This window comes from Camelus ferus, chromosome 17 (genome assembly GCF_009834535.1).
Source record: "Camelus ferus isolate YT-003-E chromosome 17, BCGSAC_Cfer_1.0, whole genome shotgun sequence".
Taxonomy (NCBI): domain Eukaryota; kingdom Metazoa; phylum Chordata; class Mammalia; order Artiodactyla; family Camelidae; genus Camelus; species Camelus ferus.
Window position 1 is genome coordinate 8,471,875 of NC_045712.1, and position 23,990 is coordinate 8,495,864.

Sequence of the window (23,990 nt, forward strand, 5' to 3'; positions counted from 1 at the left end):
ACAGGGGCGTTTTGGTACCCCCCCTCCCTGTCCTCCCACCCCCACCCCCAAGTTCTCACGAGCCACACACACAAGTGCCGAGTTCCGCCTGGCTGCCTGCCTTGGCACAGGCCTTTGATTCCTGAAATGCTCAGAGCAGATCGGAAAAAAAAAAGTGTTTTTCAGGTGAGCCTGTCCAAGAATGCCTTTTTTCCTTCAAAAATAGTTTCCTGCTGCTCCTCCCACCCCACCCCAAAGCAGTGAAGGCAGTTACAATTCAGACCCCTCTAGTTTTTCCTCGACGTCCCTGTGAGCAATGACGTCTCCAGGGTCTGGCAGCCCCACCACCGGCGAGGTTGTCGGGCATCCGTGGACCACACAAGCGTCCAGGGGCAGCCCACTTGCAGCCAGGCCCCGCATCCACCTTCCTGCTCAGCCCCTGCTATAGTTTGCATGTCTCCTTCTCAGGTTTGCTGGCTGCAATCATGGAAATAGCAAAATATGTCAGCCTACTACTGTCTGCGAGTCGGCACTAGTCCAGGGAGTTTCAAAGGGATGTTTTATTGATTCTGTAACCACGCAGTTGAAGGGACAAGCTGAGCTGAACCTCAGGGCCAGGAAAGCCCCCTTCCACCAGCAGCTCCCACATGAGCCAGAGTTTGCATAGAGCTCACAGCTCAAGGTGAAGTGTGCACTTAACCCTTTCTCCAGCGTGCCCCTTCAAGTTTCTTTCGCGCGTACATGTTTCCGGGCCATGTCTCTCTGCAGAGATTTCCAGTGTTTAATTTCCTTTGCATCTTGTAATGCTCCCTATTATTGTTTTATGGCTCTGCCTCTTGAAAGGCTGTTGTCAGACCTTGGGTGTGAAAGCCAGTTCATATGGGAGCCTCTTGAGAACAATGCACTTGCAGTGGGGACTTCTTTTGAGATGAAAACCATAAAGCAGGCTTCTGAACAAGACTCATTAAGATACAGTGGCCCATTCTCTGCTAATAAGCTGATTGCTTTCCAGACCTGAAGGGGTGGACCAAGCTGTTTTGCCAAAACAATTGAAAATTAGCTCTGTAAACTTTTACTGCTGCCATATTTTGCACTGGCATTTGTATCTGCACTGTTCTGTTAATTTGGTTAGAGCTGGAAACAATTGGAACAGGGTGTTTTTTAAAACCAAAAAGGAGTTGCAGAGTGTCTCCCTCAGAGGTGGGCTGGAGACACCTGGCAATTTTCTAAATTGTTTCACGAAATTTCCCTGATTGCTGACGTCCTGTTGGGTAGGATTGCTCGATCTTCTGGCTGTTGTGTTCATCTTTCTGAGGGTATGAGGACTTTGAATGTAGACGGAACAGTCTCACTCTCCTGCAGAAAGAAAGAAGCTCTTCCTCCCTCACATAGTATTTATCAACTTAATTAAAAGCCCTGATACTGCACCAGAAGGTATGACTTTTCTCTGATTTACTTTACACTCTAGGCCGTCTCCTCCTCTTTCGTTCTCTGCTCTTCTCAATTTGGAAGACTCCAAGATTTCCCTATTTTGAGCTGATCTTATCGCTGGACTCCCTGCACTTGTTTTCGGGTTATTGAAAGATAACCGTCACAAAGATTCCCCCGCATTCGCTGATCTCTGAGCAGGCGTTTCTGAAATCGAATTTGTCAGCTTTTCCCCTGGACCTGTTCACCCTCCTGCATTCCCTGCACCTTTCAGTTCTGTCACTACCCTTGCAGTCATGCCTGAAACCTAGGTGTCCTCTTCCTGGTTCTCCTCCTCCTCCACGCTCCCGGTGTTCCCTTAGTCACTAAGGTCTGTGACTTTTGTCCATTCTCTATCATCCTTTCCCATCATTCGCCTTGTTGGGTTTCTCCTCTCGTTCAGGCCTTCGGTATGTTCTGTCTGTGTCCTTGTGGCAGCCCTTGGCTGCCAACTCTGCCTCTGTACGTTCCTCTTGGAACAACCTGAATGGTGTCACATATGTTTGTCCAGAACCTTCAGCAGTCCACTCCATTGACAACAGAGCCCAGCTCCTTAGCTTGGCACTCCAGGCCTTCTGTGATCTCTCTGCAAACTCCCTCAGCATGGTTCTGGTTCTCCTTAATTCCCTTTACGTACCCTCCACTCCAGTCAGACCCTCCCCCTAGCATCTTGCCAGTGTGTCCCTTCTCCTCTCCTTCTGCGTGAAATGCTTTTTCTCCCTTCTTTGTTTTGTGTTCATTTATTAGTTCATGTATTCTGCAACCATTGATTGAGTTCTGTGTTTGTGCCAGGCCCTGCTACATATTAGATGTATGGAGATGATGCAAATAGCTGTGGTTCCTACCTTTATTGGTATTTTAAGGGGAGAGTCAGATAACAAACAAGAAACATGTATGAATAAAATAGGGTGATTATATGAAAAAAAATGCATCTGATGTTTTAAGAGACAGTGAAAGAAGGAAGGAGGCTAATTTTACCTTGTGTGGTCAGAGAAAAACTTTCCAAGAGGGTAATATTTAAGTGAAGATTTGAAAGATGAGAGAGTTGGAAAAGAACCTTCTCGGCAGGTAGGACAGCATGTGCAAAGGCCCTGAGTGGGGTGAGCATCAGTCTTAAATAAGCTGAAAGACTCTGATCTTTCATCTACTGAAGTTTTCCTTTTTTTCTCACATGTCCACCGTATTCCTCCCCTTACCAGATACCATCTTTAGTTGACTCAGCTAGATTCATCTCTGCCTTGCCTGTGCATGGATACTGCTTTGGTTTTTCATTAAATTACTTATCCATTTTGGCTCATGTTGAATTTATTAAATGAGTGTCCTTTGAATTCTTTGAGGACAATGCCTGTACACCATCCTTTCCCATTTTTCTTCATTACCTTCTCAAAGAGAGACTTCCATCTAATGAAAGTTTACAGATTATCTTGTGAATTATTGATTGATGTTGCAAATGTAACTCAGAAATAAGCTTACCTTTAGCCAAAAGTGGAGCTTACATTGTTGACTCCCTCTCCTGACTCCTTTGCTGACCCTTCTGGACTTCGTAGAATTTTTCAGTCCTTAGACTTAACCTTCTTTTCCGAAGTATGCCTTGTTTTCCAGCTCAAGAGGAGTTGGTGTTAGTTAATACCCTTTTTCAACTTCCCATGGGACCAGAGAGCTGGCATGATCTGATACTCATGCATTGAACTTGGGAGTTTCAGCTAGGTTTTTTCAGTTCTGGGCTGAGATTTGGGTGAGCCAGAATGTTGGTCAAACCAGCTGGCCTACAGGTTTTGGTCTTGAACAGGCCACACTATTGATTGATGTGGATGGCCAAATGTGGTTGTGAGCTTGGAAATTTGTTGACAGTGTGAATCAGCCCAATTTAGTGGCCCTTCACGTTGGTTGAATGTCATGGTGGAGCAAGAAATGAGGGCAAATGTAGAGATATTCATAAATCTCATGTCTTTTTTGGTTCTTCTTCTTCTTCTTCTTCTTCTTTTTTTTTTAAAGTGGTTTGGCTCCCTTGACCAAATGAAATCTTACTTGGAATCCACCCCTCAACACACATATTTAAAATAAACAAAAGTTGAGTTCTAATGGTTGGCTAAGGGCAGGAGTTCAAAGCTCCTTCTTGTTTTTTCATTCGACAGATACTTATTAAGCACTTATTTTGCCAGGGACTCGGCGAGAAGCTGAGAAGACAGTTACACACCAGGAAGTTGAGTGACTTCCAGCTCAGAGCAGCTGGTCTGCCCTCCCCACCCTCCACACCACAGGGGCCCCTTGGAACAGAGTTTGAAAACCACAGTCTGTAATAAGAAGAGTAAAACGAGGACACCTTGCATGTTATTATCTGACATTTATCAGTTAGTATGGTCCCAGAACAGTGATACAAATGCAGAACAGTGCTCTTTATTATTTTCTCGGCAAACACTTGGAGTATAGCAGCTGCCATATGCATTTCCCTCTGCCTTGAAAAACTTTCCTTTCCTTTTCAGTCACTCCTTGCCTCTTAAGGGTGACTTGTCCCTTCCTCCCACTCCCAGCCTGGAGATTGTTTGATGGGACTGTTTTGTTTCTCCAGTTGGACCATTGGTTTCTTTTTTGCAGGTAGAGGCTGTGTGAGATTTTAAGAATCTTCTAATTTTAGACTCCAGGTAAGATACCACTGAGATTTAGCTGCTGTTTCTGATTTTTAGGTATGTGGTCCCCACTGCTGTTGGTTAAGCCCCCAGCACCCATAGGGTGGAGTGATGGTAATAGCATGAACTCAGAGGCAGGAGAACCAGACCTTAAATCCTGCTCTACCTGCTGTGGGGCCCTGGCCAGGGTGCTTATCTCAGATCCTTTCCTCATCGGTGACATAGCTAGGTTATAGTGAGGACTCTGAATGAGATTAGGAATGTGCCCCACTCAGTACCAGCAACAGAGCCAAAGCTTATAGAAGATGGACATCTTCCTTATTATGACTTGAAGGCCTAAGAGGGAGTGTTGGGTCTTCCCGAATTGACAGCAGAGGAGGTGGTGCTTCTGTGTGCCTGATTTCCAAGATCATTGTCCCTTCTTTACTACCATTGGTCAGACTGTTATTAAAGTATCTCTCAGCCCTGTTCATCGTTACTCACTGAAAAAGGTGCGTGTTCTGGCAGAGATGTTAACATCTGTTTAGGCTGCTATGTCTTTATAGATTTGTGGGTGTATTTAGGGCCACACATAGAATCCTGTTACCAGAACAAGCCAGCTAAATGGAACTGAAGACATCCCAGGCTCAGGTAGATCCCACGTAGAATAGGGGGCGGTAATAGTGTTTTCCTGCCAGGTGCTAGCCAGTCGTTGTGGGAGGGAGAGTGCTGGGGCCCACAGGGAATGACTGAAATACACACAGGCCGGCCCGGGGTGCCCCTGGGATGGCCCCATGGGCTGCTGCCCTCCCAGCGCTGATTCCTGTCTTCTTTGTACCCATTTCAGAAACATGTCTGAGCATACCAGCTGGCAGGAGATGCTACTTGTGCTAGCAAAAGCTAGCAAAAATCCTGGATGCCTTATAAAGTGGAGCAGTTTGTGAGGGGAGGCAAAGGGCACACCTTCAGGATTAATGGGTTTTTTTCTTGGCAGAAATCCAGGATGAGTCGCTGTCCTTGCCAAAGGAACATCACCTCCAGGGCTGTGTCTTGGATGTTCTGAGCGGCTGGTTGGTCTGGGCGGTGGGAGCCCGGAGCCTCCTCCTCGCTGTTGGATGCGAGCTTGGACTTGCTAAAACCCTAGTGTCTCTCTGCTTCCTCATCTGTAAAATGGGCTTAATAACCTCCGGGGAAGGAAGGACCCATTGGCTTTGTGTGGCTTCATAAATTCACCCCCAGAAAGTGCTTTGAAGACATGAAACTCATCCAAAGGCTTGGAGTGGGAGAGAGGGTATAGCTCATGGGGATAGAGCTCATGCTTAGCATGCACGATGTCCTGGGTTCAATTGCCAGTACCTCCTCTAAAAATAAATAAGTAAAACCTAACCACCTCCCTCCCCCCAAAAAATTTTTTTAAAAATACAAAAAATTAAACAAAAAAAAAAAATAAAGGCTTGGAGGTGTCAGAAGTGTGCGTGGTTGGAAGTGCTGCTGCCTTGCATCTCAGGTTGTCCTGTCACAACCAGGAAGTCGAGGAGGCTTTGGGTTCTGGGGCTATGTGTTGAGTCTCCAGATTGCCCTTGCTTTGCTCTTGATCAAGTTTTATTTTTCTCCTGGTTTGCTTTTTCTCCATGATAGAAAGGTGTGTGTGTGTGTGTGTGTGTGTGTCTGTGTGTGTCTGTGTGTCTGTGTGTGTCTGTGTGTGTCTGTGTGTGTCACTCCGCCGAGAGAGAGGCTGGTTACCTTTCTCTGTTCAACAATTCAGTTTGGCCACTAGCTCCTTCCCAGAAGTGTGATAACTCAACAGCCATCATCAATTAGCTATTCCAGGTCTGATTGGAAAGACTTGTTGCAACTTTTTCTTTTTCGGGTTTCTTTTCAATTATTTTTCCACACTTCAGATTCATTTGAAACAGGTTTTCGGCCTGGATCAGGTGGAAACCTGTTCTCAGTGGTGGACTCTCCTGACCTCCTGGGGAGGGTGAGAAGACAGGTGGAGATGACGGGGAGGGACCCTGTGCCCCCACTACTTACAGTGTGTGGTCCCTGGACCAACAGCTTCAGCATCACCTGGGTACCTGGTCCCCACACCTACTCCCCAACCTACTACCTACTGAATCGGTCTGTTTTATTTACCTAGATGGCCAGGTGTTTCGTATCTATATTAAAGTTTGAGAAGCACTAGAACATTTTAAGTTATACGCATTTTTTTCTAATAGGACTTGGGAGTGTCGGGGGGGATGGTGCTAGGTTGAGAAGTTCATGTTTACGCTGATGCTATTACATGCTCCTTTCTTCCGAAGTATCTACATTATCACTCCCCTTGATTTCCGACTTCCTTAATGTGTTGTCCTTGACTTGTGTTAGAAAGCTGTAAAGTGTGACTGAAACCAGCGGTGAGTTAATGTTTCCTGTTCCACATCACACCATTAAAATGTCGCAGTGTCTCAGAGGAGAAGATGCTAAGGACCCAGACTACTTGGTGACTGCAGGCTGCCTTAAGAGCTTGGGCTGGGTGGTTTGAAAATTTCAAGAGGAAGCAGCTCATGAAATGATGAAATAGAGACCCAGGGCCACGTCAAGAGGGGATCTGATTATGACTTGTGCTCCTGAGTTGCTCAGATGGAGGTGCTCCATCAGCAGTGCAGAGGCGGCGGGGGTGCTAATCATAGGCAAGTGAACAGGGCTCTGGTTTTGTTTAAGAGAATTGTGGTAGGTGGGGACGGTTTTAAGAGTACGTCTGTTGTTCCAAGAGAGGGCTTTGGGTAAGTGGCTTGGTGACATCATACCACTTGGATAAAAGAGGAGTCAAGCCAGCTGTTCTCTGGGCGGGAGGTCCTGAGACCAGTGGCCCCCCTGGTTCTAGGGCAAACCATTTATTATGCAGGTGTTTCTGTCCTGAGTCTGGCTGGTGACCGACTTTTGCATATTGCGGTTTTCCTAAAATAGGATGGACTGCGATTTATTGCCATACATTGGGTAGATGGCCCTCAGACAATTTGTGCTTCTTTGGAAAAAAATGTCAAATTGTATAAATTCAAGATTATTTAGGAAACACAGGCAATTTTGGTTGCCTTATTGAATAAAAAGATAACTCGATTGCCCTAGCATAGAGAAAATATTGAAACCCCATGTAGCTTTATTCTCTTCTCTGAAATTATGAACAGGGCATAAATTTACCTGAGGGTAGAGGATGGCATCGCCTCTCTACATTCACCTCTAATTAGTTTATTTTTTTTATCCTGATGTCAAAATTCAGGAAAATTATACTCATTCACTTTGTCCTGCAGTTTCATCCTTTCTTTGCTTACACGTATGTGGTTTTCCCCGAAGAATATGTTGCTCAGGGCTCTTTTTTGACTTTGGGAGCAGTGGTGACTGTCCCTGGCAGATTCGTCACATCCTTTGTGACATGCGCACTTCTAGTGTCATTTCTCAAGGCCATCCTAGGGTGAGGCTTCGTGGAACGCTGACACTGTTGAGCTCGATGTTAGCGGAAAGACGGTCTTAGTTCTAGACGATTTCGCTTAGTGGGCTGGGGACTCACCAGGCAACAGTCAGGATAGGAGGTAGAAACTTAGATGCATGGTGTCAGGTCAGGAAAGTTGCTTTATTCCTAGTTGCTTTTGGTCACTGTCTGCTTTCCTGATCAGTCAGCACCTTGGGTAGGGGCTGACTTGACATACATGTATATGTGCGGGTTTGCTTTTTTCAGCCATAAGTACTATAGCAGCACACAATCCAAGGTTGATTGAATCCGCAGATGTGGAGGAACATCCGACAGGGAGGGCCGACTGTAAGTTATACGCAGATTAACCCCCGAGTTGTTCAAGGGTCAGCTGTATGCATTCACATGTCTTTGTGGGTATGTGTATGTCTCTGTATCTGTTGATGTGTTAATGTTTCTGTTTGTGACCTTTAGAGGCATATACCTTAAGAGACATGTGTGTCTATGTCACTATGTCTATATGTAGACATATTTTTAAAAACATTTTAGGGCATATCGTGATGGAAACATTCAGGATCCACATATTTCATCTACTACCTGGGGGAGAGCCCTGAAGCTCTGAGCAGGGAAGTGACTGCCTGGCCTCTCGAGGGACACAGACATCATACCTTAGCTTTCCTACTACTTGCTCTAATGTGGTGTGTCCCCTTCCATGTCACCTTCCCATGCAGCTACACAATTGCTTGTCAGACTTCACACCCTCACTTTTGCCATCTCTTTACATATTTGTATATAATGTTCTTTATTTTTTCTTTAAATTGGTTTTAAAATATTTATTAGTTAGTATTTTTCATAAAAGAACATTTCAGAATTTGTCCATTATTGAACAACCAGTAAGAAGGAAAGAAAACCATAAAAATAAATATTTATCATATATATATGTCTGTGTATATATATGTGTACGTGTGTGCACACGTAGGAACACAGGGGTGCCTGTCTCCATTTGCCACCTAAATCCATCCTTTGTACCCTCTGTGGCACTCACAGCACACTTTGGGAAGCCCTGAATTAGACAGAAACCTCCAGCTTTGCCAATGATGTGGCAAGTGCAGAGATCAGTCTAGAAAAGTCATTGCCCTGAGTACGTGCTGGGTGGGATGACCACTGTTGATGCAGAGTCAGTTCCTCTCTTACCTCTTGGTAGCAGGTGTTGGCTATACCCTTGAGTGGGATGAGCCCAGTCTCACCCAGGGCTGAAAGCATCTGTAAACATCTACTTTGGGTTTTTTTTTCTTCACACTTCTGCTGCAAGGGTAGAGGCTGTAATTTGGGATATGATTTTCCCTTTCCCCTTACGTATCATTGACTTGTGATTCTTAAATCCTTACGTTACCCTTTTAAACATACATGTAACTGATTTAGTAGATGCTTTCCTGATTCTTCACCATGATATTGGCCCCGAGTGAATAACTGGAATAAAATATTAAGATTGGGATTGCCCCAAACTAATCTTTTGGTTTCGATATATAGGCTGTCTTCAGATTTTTGTATCTGAGGTGGGCATAGTAAAATGTGGTTCTGACAGTTAATAATTTCTTTTTCTATTAGTGTTCTTTTGAGTGGAGGAGAAAATTGAACGCTTTTATCACTTCCAAATAATAATAAAAAAGAACCAGCATCGAGTTTGTATATTATATGAAACAGGAGATGGAAGCAAACTGCTGTTTTCTGTCCCTGTCGTTTGAACCCAGCTCCCTGAAATGAATGGTGCATTTACGTTAAGCACGTTAAAAGAGGGAGAATTCAAGAAAAATGCTGCTTAGCGTTTGCTTTGCTGTGCTTCATTTTCCTGTGCAGGAGAATATGCACATTTCCTTTCTGTGGACGCTCTGTCACATCCTTGCAAAGGTTCTGTGGGGCTCCATGCATCTTGTTGAGTTGAGCCTTGTGCCAGCTTGGAGAGTTTGATTGTTTTTGCTAATAGAGACAGATTTTTGTCATTAGAGATACCAAAGTGCGATGCTGCCTGCATTCTTGAGTCTCTGGTCACAGAAATCTCCTTGGCTTTAGGTGCAGTTCAGTGGAAACACACACACACACACACTCACACACACACACCCACACCCACCCACACACCCCCACACACACAAGCACACAGAATTTGACTGTGGAGTTGGCAAGGAATACGTGAGCCAAATTTGGCCTGTAGAAATTAACACTGGCAACTTCGTGAGTAAAAATTACATGAAAAGCACTCATGAGGGAAGGAAGAAGGGGAAAAAAAAAAAAAAACTAGGATAACAGTGCAACAGACCACATTTCCTATCCAGTCTGTCTTCTCGAGGCTGTTTGTCTAAACAGCATTGCCAGTTTTTCTAAACAGTACTGCTGGTGTCCTCGATCTGTAATAAGAAGTGAATCGACTATGCGGACCAAATGCTCGTTGAGTTGAGAGTTCCTTTATTTGGCCAAATTAAACCCAACAACCTCAGCTCTGTCCAAACTTGCACTAGTACAGGGCCAGCTGAGCCTGTCCCCATTTGTAGATCTGCAGAGAAAAATGAAGTGATACATTAACTGTTTCCTGTCCCTTGGAGGAAAAGGAATTTAGTGCCATGTAAAATTTAATCAATTTTTTTGTCCCTGAAAACCTGGAAATATAATACTTGGAGATTGCCTCTGGTATGAAAAAAAATCACAAGAGGTTCCGTGTGGTTTTTAAAAAGGCAATGTGTGACTCTTATAATCTTGTGTGGATGGTCTCTAATTTCCCTCTGCCGTCCTTAGCATCAGCTAAAGAGGACAGTCCAGCAATGCAGTGCTCTTGCTGAGGGAGGAGAGTTGGGAATAGTTTCGGGTTTTGATTTTGCTGCTGGGTCTTACCTATCTCAGTCCACAAGATCAGATACAGAGATAACTGGAAGTCCAGAATCAATAATGATGGAGTATAGCCAGTGTGAAACAGATGCCAGTATAAACCATCTGTAAATTCCATGCTGGGCGGGGTTGGGGCTCACAGTGTTTATTTGCATCCTGTGGACCACTGGACCAACCTTGAGGATGCTGTGTGTCTCTACCATTTGCCTTCAGAACCCCCTTCCTCCCAACTCCAGCTCTACCTGTTATCTTACATGTATTTGAAGAATTGCTTTGGGCGTTTTTCAGAACCTTCTCTAATTTTTGCATATGCTTGTAATCCAGTGAATAAGTTTGGACAGTTTTTGTCACAGACTGACTGGCATCATTTCAGTCTGCCCTCCATTCGACAGCATGAGTGATCTTTCCAAAATGCTGATATGATCACGTCCCACTCACCTGTTCACCAAACTGAGGTCCCGTCATTGGCCTCCCACTACCCTTATGGTAAAGACAAAATTCTGTCACAAACTCCGTACAGCCTTTCTAGTGTGAGTTCTGCCTCTTTTTCTGTGCTGCCCCCTCCCCCATTTTCCTGTGGCAGCCACTCTGGTTATGTTTTATTTTGGTCCTTGGTGCCACAGGGTCTTTGCATATTCTCCTTCTGCCTGGGGTATGGCTCCCTCTCTTCTTCACTTGTCCTTCAGCTCCCACCTAAGTTGTAACCTCCTCCGGGAATCATTCCTTGGTCAGTCTGCCTTTGCCAACACCCCTCTTAAACTCTCTCCTGGCCTCATTTAACTTGCCTGTGTGGCATTCATCCAATATAGTTTATATTTAGCTTGGTTTCTATACTGATTAATATTTGTCTTCTCACCAGCTCCAACAGGCAGGAATATAACTTTCTGGGTACCTTTGTATTCTGACCTCTAAACACAATGCCTGGCACAAAATAAATACTTTGCAAATATTACTTCAGCAGATGTCTCTAGTAGTTGGTCTGTTGTTCCTGTTTTAAAAGATGCTGAAGTCTCAACTTTTGATTATTTTGAGCCCTTTTGAAATCCTATTTTAGAACCAAACCAAATGGTCTACTTATAGACCAAGTGGTTACTCTTTAAGTGGTTTGTTTTATCAGTTTTCTGAAGTTGCCTTTATGTTACAGGGCTGAGGTTCTTTTCTGGGGATGGGTGTGGTCATGTGTTTTGTGGGGTTAAGGGCAGTTTGTGGTCATGACTATTTTGTAGTCAAAGGACCCAAACATTAGATAGTAAAGCCTATAATGGGGGGAAAAGAAAAAACTAATATTTGAGTTTTGTTCTGCTTACACTTGGCACTTTCTAATAATGCCTGTCCCTCCCTCTCCCCCACTCCTCTCTTCACTTGTGTTATGGAACTCTTTATGGCCCCACAACCATGCATAAGCCACTTAACATCCTTTAGCCTCAGCGTCCTTATCTGTGAAATGAGAGTTGGATTACCTGGTGCCCAACTTCCCTTCTGGCTCTGACGTTCTAGGTTTTATTTGTATAAATATTGGCTTTCACATCAAAGACTCAGGTTCAAAAACCTGTTTCTATGTCTACATCTTATAAGGTTTCATGGAGGCTTGAAACATTTTTGTTATTAATAGGACTTAAAATTATACTCATAACTTATAGATTGATTGAAAAAGTATTATCATACTTAAGAATATTCACTTTTTAAAAAATCACTAGGATCCTCATTTCCCCCCCCCCCCTTTTTTTTATGAGACTTTAAAATAGGTGATCTATGAGTAAATAAAAGATTCTCTAGACAAACCAGTTTGGGCCACACTTGGCTTTTTTCGCCTAGCCTCTGAAATATACATGTGCCTTGTGAATTTCCAAGGTGTGGGATATAGGATACTTATTACTTTAATACAGATCTGTTTCCATGGCAAGAAGTGCTAATGTCTGGAATACAATGTGTGTATTTGTGTATTGGGGATGGTGGGGAGAAGGTTCAGATGACCTGAAGCTATTAATGAGAACTTAATGCTGTACTTCCAAATACCTGGATTTCTCTTAAGGTACAATTGTAGTGTATTTGGGGAGTGCTTTTTAATTATTTTTTGGTTATCGTTGATGAACAGTGACAGCCACAATAAGAAAGTGCCAGGAAAATATAGTGTTCTGAATGAAAACATGGCTATGGATTGTTAACGTGAAGGCAGATGCGGGATTTGAAACCTGAACCGCGACACTGTTAGGCTGTGCTGATGCATCAGCAAGTACTGTTTAAAATGTCAAGTGACTGATCTCGGGTACCATTTTTATCTTGTGTGCTTCATGACTGGTATTCCCTACCCATGGCATTGTCATTAGGACAGTAGTCATTATAGACAAGACTGCAGAGGCACATTTGAGACCCAGGCCTTCAGGTTCTCTTCCTGTTCTGCTCCTTCTTCTTGTGCCTTCCCCTTTCGACCTTCATCAGAGAGCTGGAGGGCGTCTAGAAGGCTCCCTCCAAGAGCTGCTATCAGAATAGTCCTTGGGGCAGAGAAAATTCCCCCTCATTTGTTTCCCTTCTGTCAATAATTGGCAATGAGACCTTAAATCTTACCCAGCGAGTCCTCCAGTTGGCAGACAAACACGTTTGTGGAGAGGTGAAAGATGGGGGTCTACATAAAGCGGTGTGTGGGATGTTGGAGGTGTGGCTGAGCTGAGCGGTCCTTCTGTGTCTAGGATGTCCCCGGCTTTCCGAAGCCAGGGCCAGGGCCCAGGTGGATGCTGGCCAAGTGCTTCCAATGAGAAGGTCCCCAAACTGGGTGTGGAGGCCAAAAATGGTGGTCTGTGTGACCTGTGCATTGGAAACCTGAAGCAGTGGGTGGTTTCCGACAGCTGGTGCCCAGATGAGCCTGGGATCAGGAAGTCCCCATCACTCCCTAGAGACAGCTCAGGTGGGTGATTGGAAATTGTTCTAGAACTCTATCTGAAAAGGAGTTAGTTCTGCTGTTAAACAACTTGGATGGCCAGCGGGAATGGCATTTGGGTTGCTTACTTGACTTTCTTTGCCCTTCATGGCCACCACTCCCATGGGTGGGTAGAGCATGCAGCTTCTCACAGAGCTACCACTGTGTCGGGAGGGATATGGTGATGGCTTTGAGTATTTCCTTTCTGCCCTGCATCCTTCCTGCCTGTATGCCTTGCATTCTTCCTCTCATCCTTGTCTCCTTGCCTTAATTACATACCAGTTTATTTCACAAAGGGTAAATGCCAATTGCTCAAAGAGATGAGGTAGAAGAAGAGAAAATAAATGCAGGTAGGTAATGAGAAAAAATAGCAAAATTGTTACTGGTACCATTTTGTGGTATTTCCTGCCATTGTTTTCCCAGGCCTGTGAGTGTACACACCCATATAGATTTTCAGAAATGAGATCATATTTGTGCATGTGCTTTGATAATTTGTCTTTTCCATTTAAAATGTATCGTGGAACTTAACTCTGATATCTAAAATACAATACATGGATAGAGGTGTGTGGTAAACCAAGAAGAGGAAACTGTTAATATGTAGCATCTAGGATTTGGGAATATGAGTATTAAATGAATAGTCTTTTCTGGATGGTTGTGTATTTCCATAAAAAAAATGTTGGGGGAGAGGAATCCAGTGAGGGATGAGGAGACAGAAATTAAATGAGTAGTAAAGGTGTAGTATAGATAGAGTAGACGTCTTGCTGTGTCATCAGTAGAGATGTATGTCATTCATTTTAGTGACAGCCCCTCATTGTATCATATGCTTGTATTGTCATTTATCTAGCTACTTCCTGATTGGTTAGATATTTAGGGTGTGGTGTTTTAATTAGCTGAATAGCTAGTTGATTTCCCATCCTCCCCATCTCCCTTTGTTTTCAAAGGAAAGGAGCCCCAGGTATGAATTTGGGCAGCTGGTCCATTCCTGTACCCCAAGATGTAAAGCACCTCTTGTTATTACGACTTTGCCTTTTTTCTCTTGCTAAGTATGTGGACAGGTGGCACATTAATTCTCCAGTTGGTTTGCCTATATTAAGCAGGACAGTATTTTTAATTAGACAAACATATTTAGCCCAAAATGTGTTTATTCCCCCTTGTCTTTCTTTTTAAAAATTTGTATACACTGTGGGTTAGTCTGTTGTGGTACCCAGGTGCCCAGGTTGAAGGTGGAGGAAAGGTGGGTTGACCTATGATGCTCACAAGATTTACAGGAAGGAGCCCAGTTTCCCCTAGGATCACAACTCCTGTGGGAGGACCCACCTTGTCTTCCTTTATCCTTTCTTTCTATTCTTCATTCAAGGAGAAAATTCAGTTGCATCATTTTGAAGTATTCAGTATGATGTATCCCTCCTGGTTAATATTCACTTCCTGGGGTAGCTGGGCTTTCCTGTGCCCCATCTGCCCTTTGCATTATGTTTCAGTCTCTGGCCTAGGTTCACTTGGACTTGAGTACCCTGTTGTTTTTAACCCCTTAACAGAGTCATAGCATTGAGAGAATGACAGAAAAAGCACTGGGGCCCCTGGGACCAGAATAGGAAGTATGGCGGGCACGTCAGCCCTGTAAACCTACTCTTTACCCCACTGTAAATCTCACAGTCTTTTCATAGAAGGTAGTTTGGGAGAGAGTAATTTTGAGCCTTTGTGGAGTATCAGGCAAGGCATTTGAGACTCAGAGACATTGAATACCTCATCCAAGGGAGCCCAGGTGCAAGGACCGAGTCTAGATATCTCCAGATCGAGCAGGCTGAGCTGCCTGCTCCTCTTGGTTAGGGTCCCAATGATTTTGAATTGCTGGCCAAGCATGAAGAAGAACCATCAGCCCGGACAATACAGGTCATTTCAAAGACTATAGGAGAAGACAGGTGCTGTCAGGGCGAGAGGCTGCCCGCTCTGTGTTGAATTCCTTCCACTTTCTGTAGGAGTAAGAACAGTCATGATCAGTTTTGAGCATTTGGGGCTTTACATATCAGTCAGTGTTGGGCATTTTAGCAAATGTCATCCCACCTCTCAATTGGTGAGAGGGACGTTTTGACCCTTGCTCCCCTGTCCCTAGGATTATCCCTGAGAAGTTGAAGGAGATGGGGTGATTGGCTGGGGAGCATGGCCATAAGCGGTGGAAGCAGTATTGAAACCAAGGTTTCCCTCCCTCAAAAGCTGGGGCTCATGTGCTCAGCCATACTGGAGGGGGAACTGAATTGATGCTCCTTTTTGGAGATCATTCTCTGTAAGAGGCTTTGCCTGCCACCAGTCAGCAGCAGGTGGTCAGAAAATATGGTAAAAAGGCCATTCCTTGTCTTCTGTAATTCCAGGACAGATTTGTCTCCTCTGGAGGGGGAACTGGAGTAGATTCATAAAATATAAATAAACGGGGCAAGAGGTTGCAAATTTGCAGAAATCCTGTGCGTTGTGTTGTGTCCAAATGTAACCACCAATACTTACCTATGTGAATTAAAAGAATTATTTTACCTCATGTGGTGTACCCCTCTGATAGTATATCAGTTCTATTACGTCTTCACACACATCAAACCATGGAGGCCCAGAAACAAGCCGTAATAACCCAGTGTCACTTGGAGGGAAACGGCTGGTCTGGTTGTCCTGTCTGCTACATGTGGAAAGCCGCATGTGATAAGGATCAGTATTCCGCTGCGAGGCTTTCACCACCAGCAGTCGGTGAGGAAATAGACAATTACCAGCCCTTCTTGAGAAAAGCCATACCAAAAATGTTCTGGGAAGAATACATTTTTTTTGCTTTTTTATGCAAAGGACAAAAATAAGGTGTGTAGTTCAGCTTTGGAAAGGTCAGGTGTATGGGAACGAAGCAGATTGCAGTTGAAGTCCTGATCTTTCTGTGATGCATTCCTCAACAACACGAGAAGCGCAAAAGTCTACTTCTGGGGAGATCTTTAAAAATGTGTTACAGCAAGGTTGAGTCTTTGTTTCATAGTTCCTTTGGGAGTGTATGTAAAACATTGATTCGTTTTTAAAATACACAGATGCATTTTGGGGTACACAACCACAAGGATGCATCTTTGGATGAATGAAGAAGGCAGTGCCTCTTTTGAGTAAAATATAGAAGCTGCAATGGTTAAGCATGCCACATTTCTAGAAAAAAATTTTTGAGACATAAAAATAATAATCCACCTGAAATTTATAAATGCTGTAAATCTCAGATAGGGAAACAGACTTTCTACGGTTTTTAACATTTTGGAAAATTAGGTAAAAAAATATTAAAAAATTAGCAGTATCTCCAAGTATTCTTTCTAGTTCTTAATTATTGGCGTTTTTGAAATGGAAAATCACTACAGGTCCAATTAGTGAGGATGATTTTGTGCGTGACAGTGTGCTTATTTGAAATCCCTGATTGTAGCCTCCCTAAAACTCTGAGTGGTGAAGGCCTGTGATAAGCCGTCCTTTACAGCTGTGAGAGCTGAGGCTTAGCTGGGCGAAATGACTTGCTGGGGCCACACAGTTTTTTAACTAGAGAAACTGAGACTTGAACCCAGACAGTCTGACCCCAGAGTTAAAGCCTAATTCCTGGGTTTTCTTGCTTTCTCGTCAGGGTTTAAAAAATTTTTTTTATTATTCATTTCAGAGTAGCCTAGGAGCCCCTTCTTTTAAGGGGAAAAACTCAGACTCAGACCCCTCTTCATTGAAATGACAGATGATCCTTAGTGTAATCGTACTACTTACTGTAAATGGATTTAGATGCTTCTGGCTTAGTGCCTACTGAAGACGACAGAAAGGCTGTTGTATTGGCACATTGATTCATTCATTAATTTGCTCGTTCATTTGTTCTCACAGTAAATGTTTCAGAGTCAGTTACATTCCAGGTATTGTTTCATACTTTGGGTATATAGCAGTGGACAGAACCATTCCCTGGGAAAATGGAAACCAAATAAGCACTTGATGTGTCTCATGTTGGTTAGTGGTATAGAGAAAGTAAATCAGGGTCAGGAAATGGGGAGTAGTATGACTGAGGGATGTGCAGTTTTTACATTCAGGAAGAAAAGGGCAGTGAGACCTGAGGGAACCATGAGGAAGTCTGCGGGGAGAGCAGAGGAGGTGAACAGCAGATGCAAAGGCCCTGTGGTGAGTGCCCATTAATAAAAAGAAGCCTATCATTCATATTCATCTGGGCTTACATATTCCTTCCTGATTGGACTATCATCCTTTTCTCGGGGGACTACCAATGTCATACTGTATTAAATTATAAGGGGCCAGATAATTTAAACAGCACTTCTGGCTCCAAAGATTCAGTAAACATGGAAGGTAGCACAAAAGACTTATTCAGTGATTCTGCCTCTAAGATACATCCTTTTGTAGCCAACTGAGTGATTTATTTTTAGTGGACTATAGTCTTATCCTAGATATTGGAAACCAAGTTTTGTACGTTCTGCCATGCTGTGGTTACGTTAGGATGAGAATCTGGTCTTCCATCTCTGGTTACCCATTTAGAGCAAATAAAAAGAATTGCCTGTATGATTTGAAAATGAGTAACTTTTGCATCATGATGGAGTAAAACACCCTTGAACTGTTTTCATCTCTCATTTAAAAGGTTCCACATTAGTCCATAAAATGTTATCAGATTCTATATTCTTAAAATTTACTTTGCAACACCATTGCCAGTTGTAGGTATCAGTCCATTAGAAATTGTATTTTCTTGGGGGAAAAGTCTTCTGAAATCCTCAGTTTCTTGCTGGACATTCATAGCAAAGTGTATATTAAAACGCTTGTGAATGTGTGCATGCTGACGGCTCTGTGAAAACCTGATTAGCTGGTTTTTGACTTGCTGGATTATTATTTAAAAAACATTTTTTAAACCATCCTTTCTAGTTAAAGAGAGTATAAAGGCATCAGAAACCCACTCGCAGCGTTTCATTTCTGATATCCCTCAACGTGAAATAAACAATTAAACTGATTTGAGTATGAATTGTCTCCAAAATATTTCCTTTCTGCTTGGCAGCCCTGTGCAAAAATTTCTGCCTGGTGCAAATTGAAAGTCTTCAAGTTGCCAGCCCCCCTGAAGAAAGGTTTTGATAATAGGGATGTTGTCAGACCCTTAACTCCGTCGCACACTGCTGGGAGCCTCCAGAGTAATGTTGAATGTAGTTGTCGGGAAGGGAGTCGTTGGCAGCAATGAGCATCCCTGCTTGAGCGCTCCCTTTCCTGACGAGGGAGAAAAGGACAGTGGTCATGCAGAGGGTCTCAAAGGAGGTCTTAAATCAGCAGGTAACATGAAGAATGGATGTATACAGGCTGCCAGGGAAGTGGGCACAAAGCTCCTGAATTGTAGAGGGACAGATAATTCTTGTAGCAACACCCAGATGACTGGGGACCTGTTCCTTATGGATTAAACTATAGCCAAGTGCACTCGGGCTAATAGGGAATGCTGAAATGGAGATATTTTTGGTCTCTATTTTTGCGCTGTTTATGATCTGCCAGCAGAAATATTTCACGACATCAAAGGCATGGCCAGAAAGCAAGAAGATGTACGTACACACATGTACGTACACACACACACACACACACACACACACACACACACACACACACACACACACACCCCTCCCTTCAATATCTTTCAACCCTGCTATCACATACAGCTTTTGCAAACTGAGTATTGTGTGTTGTTTAGTCTTGGAACTTCTTTTAAAGATAGGATGTCATTTACAATCTTCAGGCCATATGTTTACTCAGACTTAAGAAACCCGGGCTAATCTTCTTCTATTTTGAGGAGTAATAAATTGAAAAGATAATTACATAATATGGTGCATAATGTAACTCTGGCTTGAGCCATATGTGTTTAATTTTAGAGAAACATGCGTGATGACAGGTTATGAAAGGATGAAACTATTTTAGTCATTTTAAGGATTAGAAGCATAATTTGAAAAAAAATAAATGTCCCTTATTTCTCCCCACCCCTTCAGAAAAACAACACAATACACAAATCCAATGAAAAAAACCCTTCTGAAAGTAGTTTGTTTCTGTGGTGGCCACTGGCAAAGAAAATTCAAGTTAGAGAGCATATTATTTCCAAGCTCTTGTAAAATTAGATGCAGGCTTCTGTGTGCTGGGGGGAATGGGGTGGCATGTAGTTCCTAATGCAGGAGCAGAGTGGAGTTGCTACATTTAGAATTAAGCCAAAATTTCTCATGTGAATTTCCAATTAGAGATCACACCGTATCTGATGTAAAATGCTTTGGTGGAAGAAATGCATGGTCCTTTCTTTCCTTTTTCCGCACGCATCCCTTGAGCACCTTTTGTGCCTCAACCGCCATACTTGGTACCTAAGATGTAGAGTCAAATAAAATATTCCCCATAAGGCTCTTAAGCAAGAAGGAGGCTCCTGTACCGAGACCCACTTTCAGGTGACCTTCAGAAGGTCTGCCTTTGACCATGATCCCGGCCCAGAGGCAGAACTGTCAAGTGTGGTAGGCACAATAATGGCCCCCAAAGATGTCTATGTCCTCGTTCCTAGAGCATGAGAATACATTGTATGGCAAAGGGGAATTAGGTTTGCAGGTGGAATTAAGGTTGCCTATCACCTGACTTTGTGGGGAGGAGGTTATCCTGGATTATGGCAGTGAACCCAGTGTAGTTACAGGGTCCTTCAAAGTAGAAGTGGGAGACCGAAGGGACAGAACCAAAGGAGAAGGCAGTGGGAGCAGGCTATGCCCAGTGTCGCTGGCTTTGAGAATGAAGGAAGGATCCACACGCCAAGGCATGCGGGCAGCCTCTCAAAGCTGGAGAAGGCATGCAAGGGAACATTTTCTCCAAGAGCATCTGGGAGGGGCAGCCCAGCCACATCCTGGTTTGAGCCTGGTGAGATCCATTTTGGACTTCTGACCTCCAGAACTCTAACACTGTAACACTCTAAGTGTGTACATTTTAAGTCACTCAGCTTGTGGGTATTTGGTAGAGCAGAACGAGGAAGGTAACACATCAGAGGGGGACCCCATGCTGGGTGTTGTATGGGGACTCAAACAGTTGTTCTCAAACATGGGTGCACATTAGAATCACCTTTCAGAATGCTGATGCCTGGGTCCCAGGCCCCATAGGTTCCAGTTTACATGGTCTGGAGGGTGGCCTGGACATTAACATTTTGCAAGCTCTCCCAGCAACTCAGATGTGCAACTAGAGAAGTGGAACACTGGTTGAAGGGTTGAGCTTTGGCTTCAGATAAACCTGTTCAACACCTGTCTTGGGGCAGTGGGTTGTCTGAGCATGTGACTTGCCTGGCTTGAGTTTCCCCATCTGTGACGTAGGGATGCTGAGACCGTTTGCCTCAGGTTGTGTGAGCCTGACATGCGTGAGGGACCCGTGCCTCTTACGTGGTGATTGCTCAATAGATGGGAGCTGCTGCTTTGACTGCACGAGGATGACTTGGACGCACAGAGCTGGAGCCCTGATGAGTTCACAGTGGGCAGAGAGCCTGGCTGACTTAAATGCCTTGTGCTCACAGTTGCATTCCCAGGTTGCGTCCCTTAGTAGACCCACTCCACGGAGGGTTGGAAGGATCAGAAAAGTAGAGCAGCTCTTCCATAGCAGCCCAGTTAGTAAACCCGAGCCTGACTCTGAGTTAGGGGCTATGTCTGCTTGCCCCTGGGGAGACCTCCGGGTAAGGCTTGGTGGGGGTCAGAGCCGTAGGAAGGTGGAAACTAGCAGCTCTTGCCTTTGGAGGCATTTCACAGACCATTACCGGTGTGAGCCCTTGGGCTGGGGGTGGCACTTTGTGCTGGATTCAGTCTCTGCACGATCAGCCGTACTGCCCTGTTGCCTGCCGGCAAGGAATGGGAGGTAGAAAGCCATGGGAATGATGATTCTTCACAGCTACAGGCTGCTTCTCTGTCTGCCGTTTAGTCTAATCTCGGGTTCAGTTGATACTATTGATTAGGTTCTTTTCAAAACTGTACGCGGCATATGGGGTATCTCTGCGTGGGGTAAAATGTTATTCTTCTCATATGCGAGTTGAGAAGAAAAGGTGAAAGTATACAATTAATTTGCCTGCAGTTTCTCGCAAATTGTATGCTGGATTTCTGTAAAATGCCGTACGGAACAATATTCCAAGCAAATTATTGTTATTTACCGTGACTTTTGCCTGCTTATTTAAAGTCAACAATTATGTTTCCTTTCTGTGCTTAATGGCCTTTGTACAACATTTTTAGAAACCTGGTCAAGTGTCACTAAGAAAACCTGCGCTTTGACCCTGTGATTCTTGGGAAACAAGTTAACAATACCAGGAATAACAACCAAGTCCTGTTTCCAAAAGGAATCTCCCAGCACGTTGGGGTCCCCACACCTGTCCCTTCCTTTATGCTAATTAATTATCTATAGGGCCCTGCCCAAAGTCTCATTTGTTTTGGAAAATATAAGGTATTTTGTCATCACTGGCATCAGGATTATCGAAAACAAGTAATAAAATTGAATTTCATCATCTTAAACTTTTTTCTTCACATAGCATCCATTTGGATGGAGGAGTTCTGTCGTCCTTGGAATTCTGTCATTCCTTGGGTCTTTTCTCGTAAAGGTGGGACATACATATGTGTATCACATCAGTAATCCTTTTCTAATCCCAGTCTAGACCTTGAAATGGTGCCCTCATTTCTGTGTGGCCCTGTGTGGTTTCTTCACCATTTAGCATCCATCAACCTGAAGGCTTTCGGTGGTGAGCCACATACTTTTGGGAAAGCTGTCTCCAGTTTGGAGGTCCAGGCATACTTTTTGTTTTTTTCGGGGGCCCCCTGTCCTCACCCTGACTGGAACTGAGAAGATCAGTTTATAATCTGCCATGTGTGAACACACTAGGCTTTTATGAATTTGAAGAGGTCCAATTTCTTTATTCCTAATTTTGAGACACTTTGAATTATGACATTTCTACCAAAACAAGACAATTCCCCCATCCCCCAAACTAGACTTTCTCTTTCCAGAAACTAATCTGGCTTTGCTTATAAAATCTCTTGTCTAATGAAGAATAGGTTCTGCCTAGTGTTTGTAAGAAGACAACCTAATTGACTGAATGATTTTCAAGCCATTTTCAGAGTTAAATGAACAGGGATCTGGAGGAAGAGCCCAGGACATGTGCAAGTTAGAGGAAAGATGAACAGTCACCTGTATTCTCTCCTCCTTGAATGACAGTTGTGAACTTTCTGTCCTGTTTGCTTGTAGATCTATTGAAAAGGAATAAAACATTTCAGCTGTAGCAAGATCCCCTCTATTCCTCTTATTCCTCAGAAGTAAACTCTTTCAGGAGTTTGGAGTGCCTCATTCCATTCCATTTTTGTATATGTACTTACACAGTTAGCCTTTTTTGAGAGTGTTTACTTTGTAAGTTTAGCATCATAATGTATTGTATCTGAATCCATGCTTTTTTACTTAACCTTGATTTTGGGAAAGATAGTGTTAATATATATAGATCTAACTTATGCTGCTAAAAATCCACACTGTGTCCTGTCACTTGACAATGAATTGTGCTTATTCCTTCCAATGTTGATGGACATTTATAATTTCACTTTTACTGCCATAAACATCTTTGGCCTGTACAAGAGTTCCTTTAAATGCATACAAGTATAATTACTGGGACAATTACTTGGACTTACTAAGGTATACTGTTCCCCTGTTCAGAACTCGCTGTCACACCAAGTTGAGGAAGATGTTAATGTGTCAGTCCTCTCCTCGAGGACACTGCAGTCTGGTGAGGAGGTGGCGGAGGACAGTCCTGTCTCCAGAAGAACTGCCCGTTTCAGCTGGACTGCACTGATGCCCTCAAGAGGAGCTAATGGTCCGCTTAGGTCCCTGGTATCTTGTAACAGGTGATTCAAGTTGTATTGTGTCCATTCACTTCATCCATTTGAAGAGAAATACCCCACCACATTGATTGACTAGCAAGAGCTTCATCTTCTGTCACAGGCAGTGACGTGGTTTAGAGACGGAAGGCGTCCGCCAGTGAATTTAGCAGGAGAGTGGAGGTGGTTAGAGATGGCCGGTGAAGGATGTCCTGCCACAGGCCTCTTGTTAAGCTTTCTTAGCCATCCCTTTCAAGAGGCTATCAGAACCCCAGAGAGGACTGTTTGAAACAACAGCACACAAAAATAGAATAAAAGAAAAGAAAAACAGAAGAATAAAAGGGAGGAAGAATTTCTGAGTGAGCGAGGCTTTCTGCGGCTGCTTCTCGTCCTGAGGTGTGATATGTAGATCTTTCCCGTGCTGAGGCCTGACAGCTTGTGGGGACAAGATGAATTTTTCAGTCAGTATGAGAAATGCCATCCTCACCAACTGATACCCTCCCCTGGCAGCCTCCTCGCTCTCTCTCTTTTATCATTCTTCTTGATCCATCATCTCGAGAATGCTAGGAGGCAGGAGGAGAATGTAAGTTCCAAATAGGAATTGGTGCCTGTTTTCTATCTTGGTTTATTTTCAAAAACCTTTTTGAACTTTTGAACTGCTGGTCCCCACGGGGCAGTGTGCAGGGGAGTTGATAAATAAAGATAATATTGATGTGAGTACAGTTTCTTTCATATGTAACTGGAGAAGCATGTGAGTTCCAGATAAGCTTTTCTTAGAAAACATAAAATTCTAAATGTCAAAGTTTTTTGAGTGGGGGTAGGGAGGACTCCAGCACCCAAAGACATCCTTAGACCTTAGA

At 43.7% G+C, this 23,990-nt stretch overlaps 1 protein-coding gene and 1 long non-coding RNA gene across 6 annotated transcripts in view; one reads left to right on the forward strand and one right to left on the reverse strand.

The window, feature by feature from the left end:
* FOXP1 (forkhead box P1) overlaps positions 1-23,990 on the forward strand; it is a 549,899-nt gene that overhangs the window by 124,336 nt on the left and 401,573 nt on the right. The window lies entirely within an intron of this gene.
* On the reverse strand, positions 612-23,285 carry LOC116657036. Its single transcript, XR_004311961.1, has 3 exons — positions 23,276-23,285; positions 20,154-20,156; positions 612-1,272 (listed from the first exon to the last, which is right to left on the reverse strand). It is a non-coding gene; the product is annotated as an uncharacterized LOC116657036 (long non-coding RNA).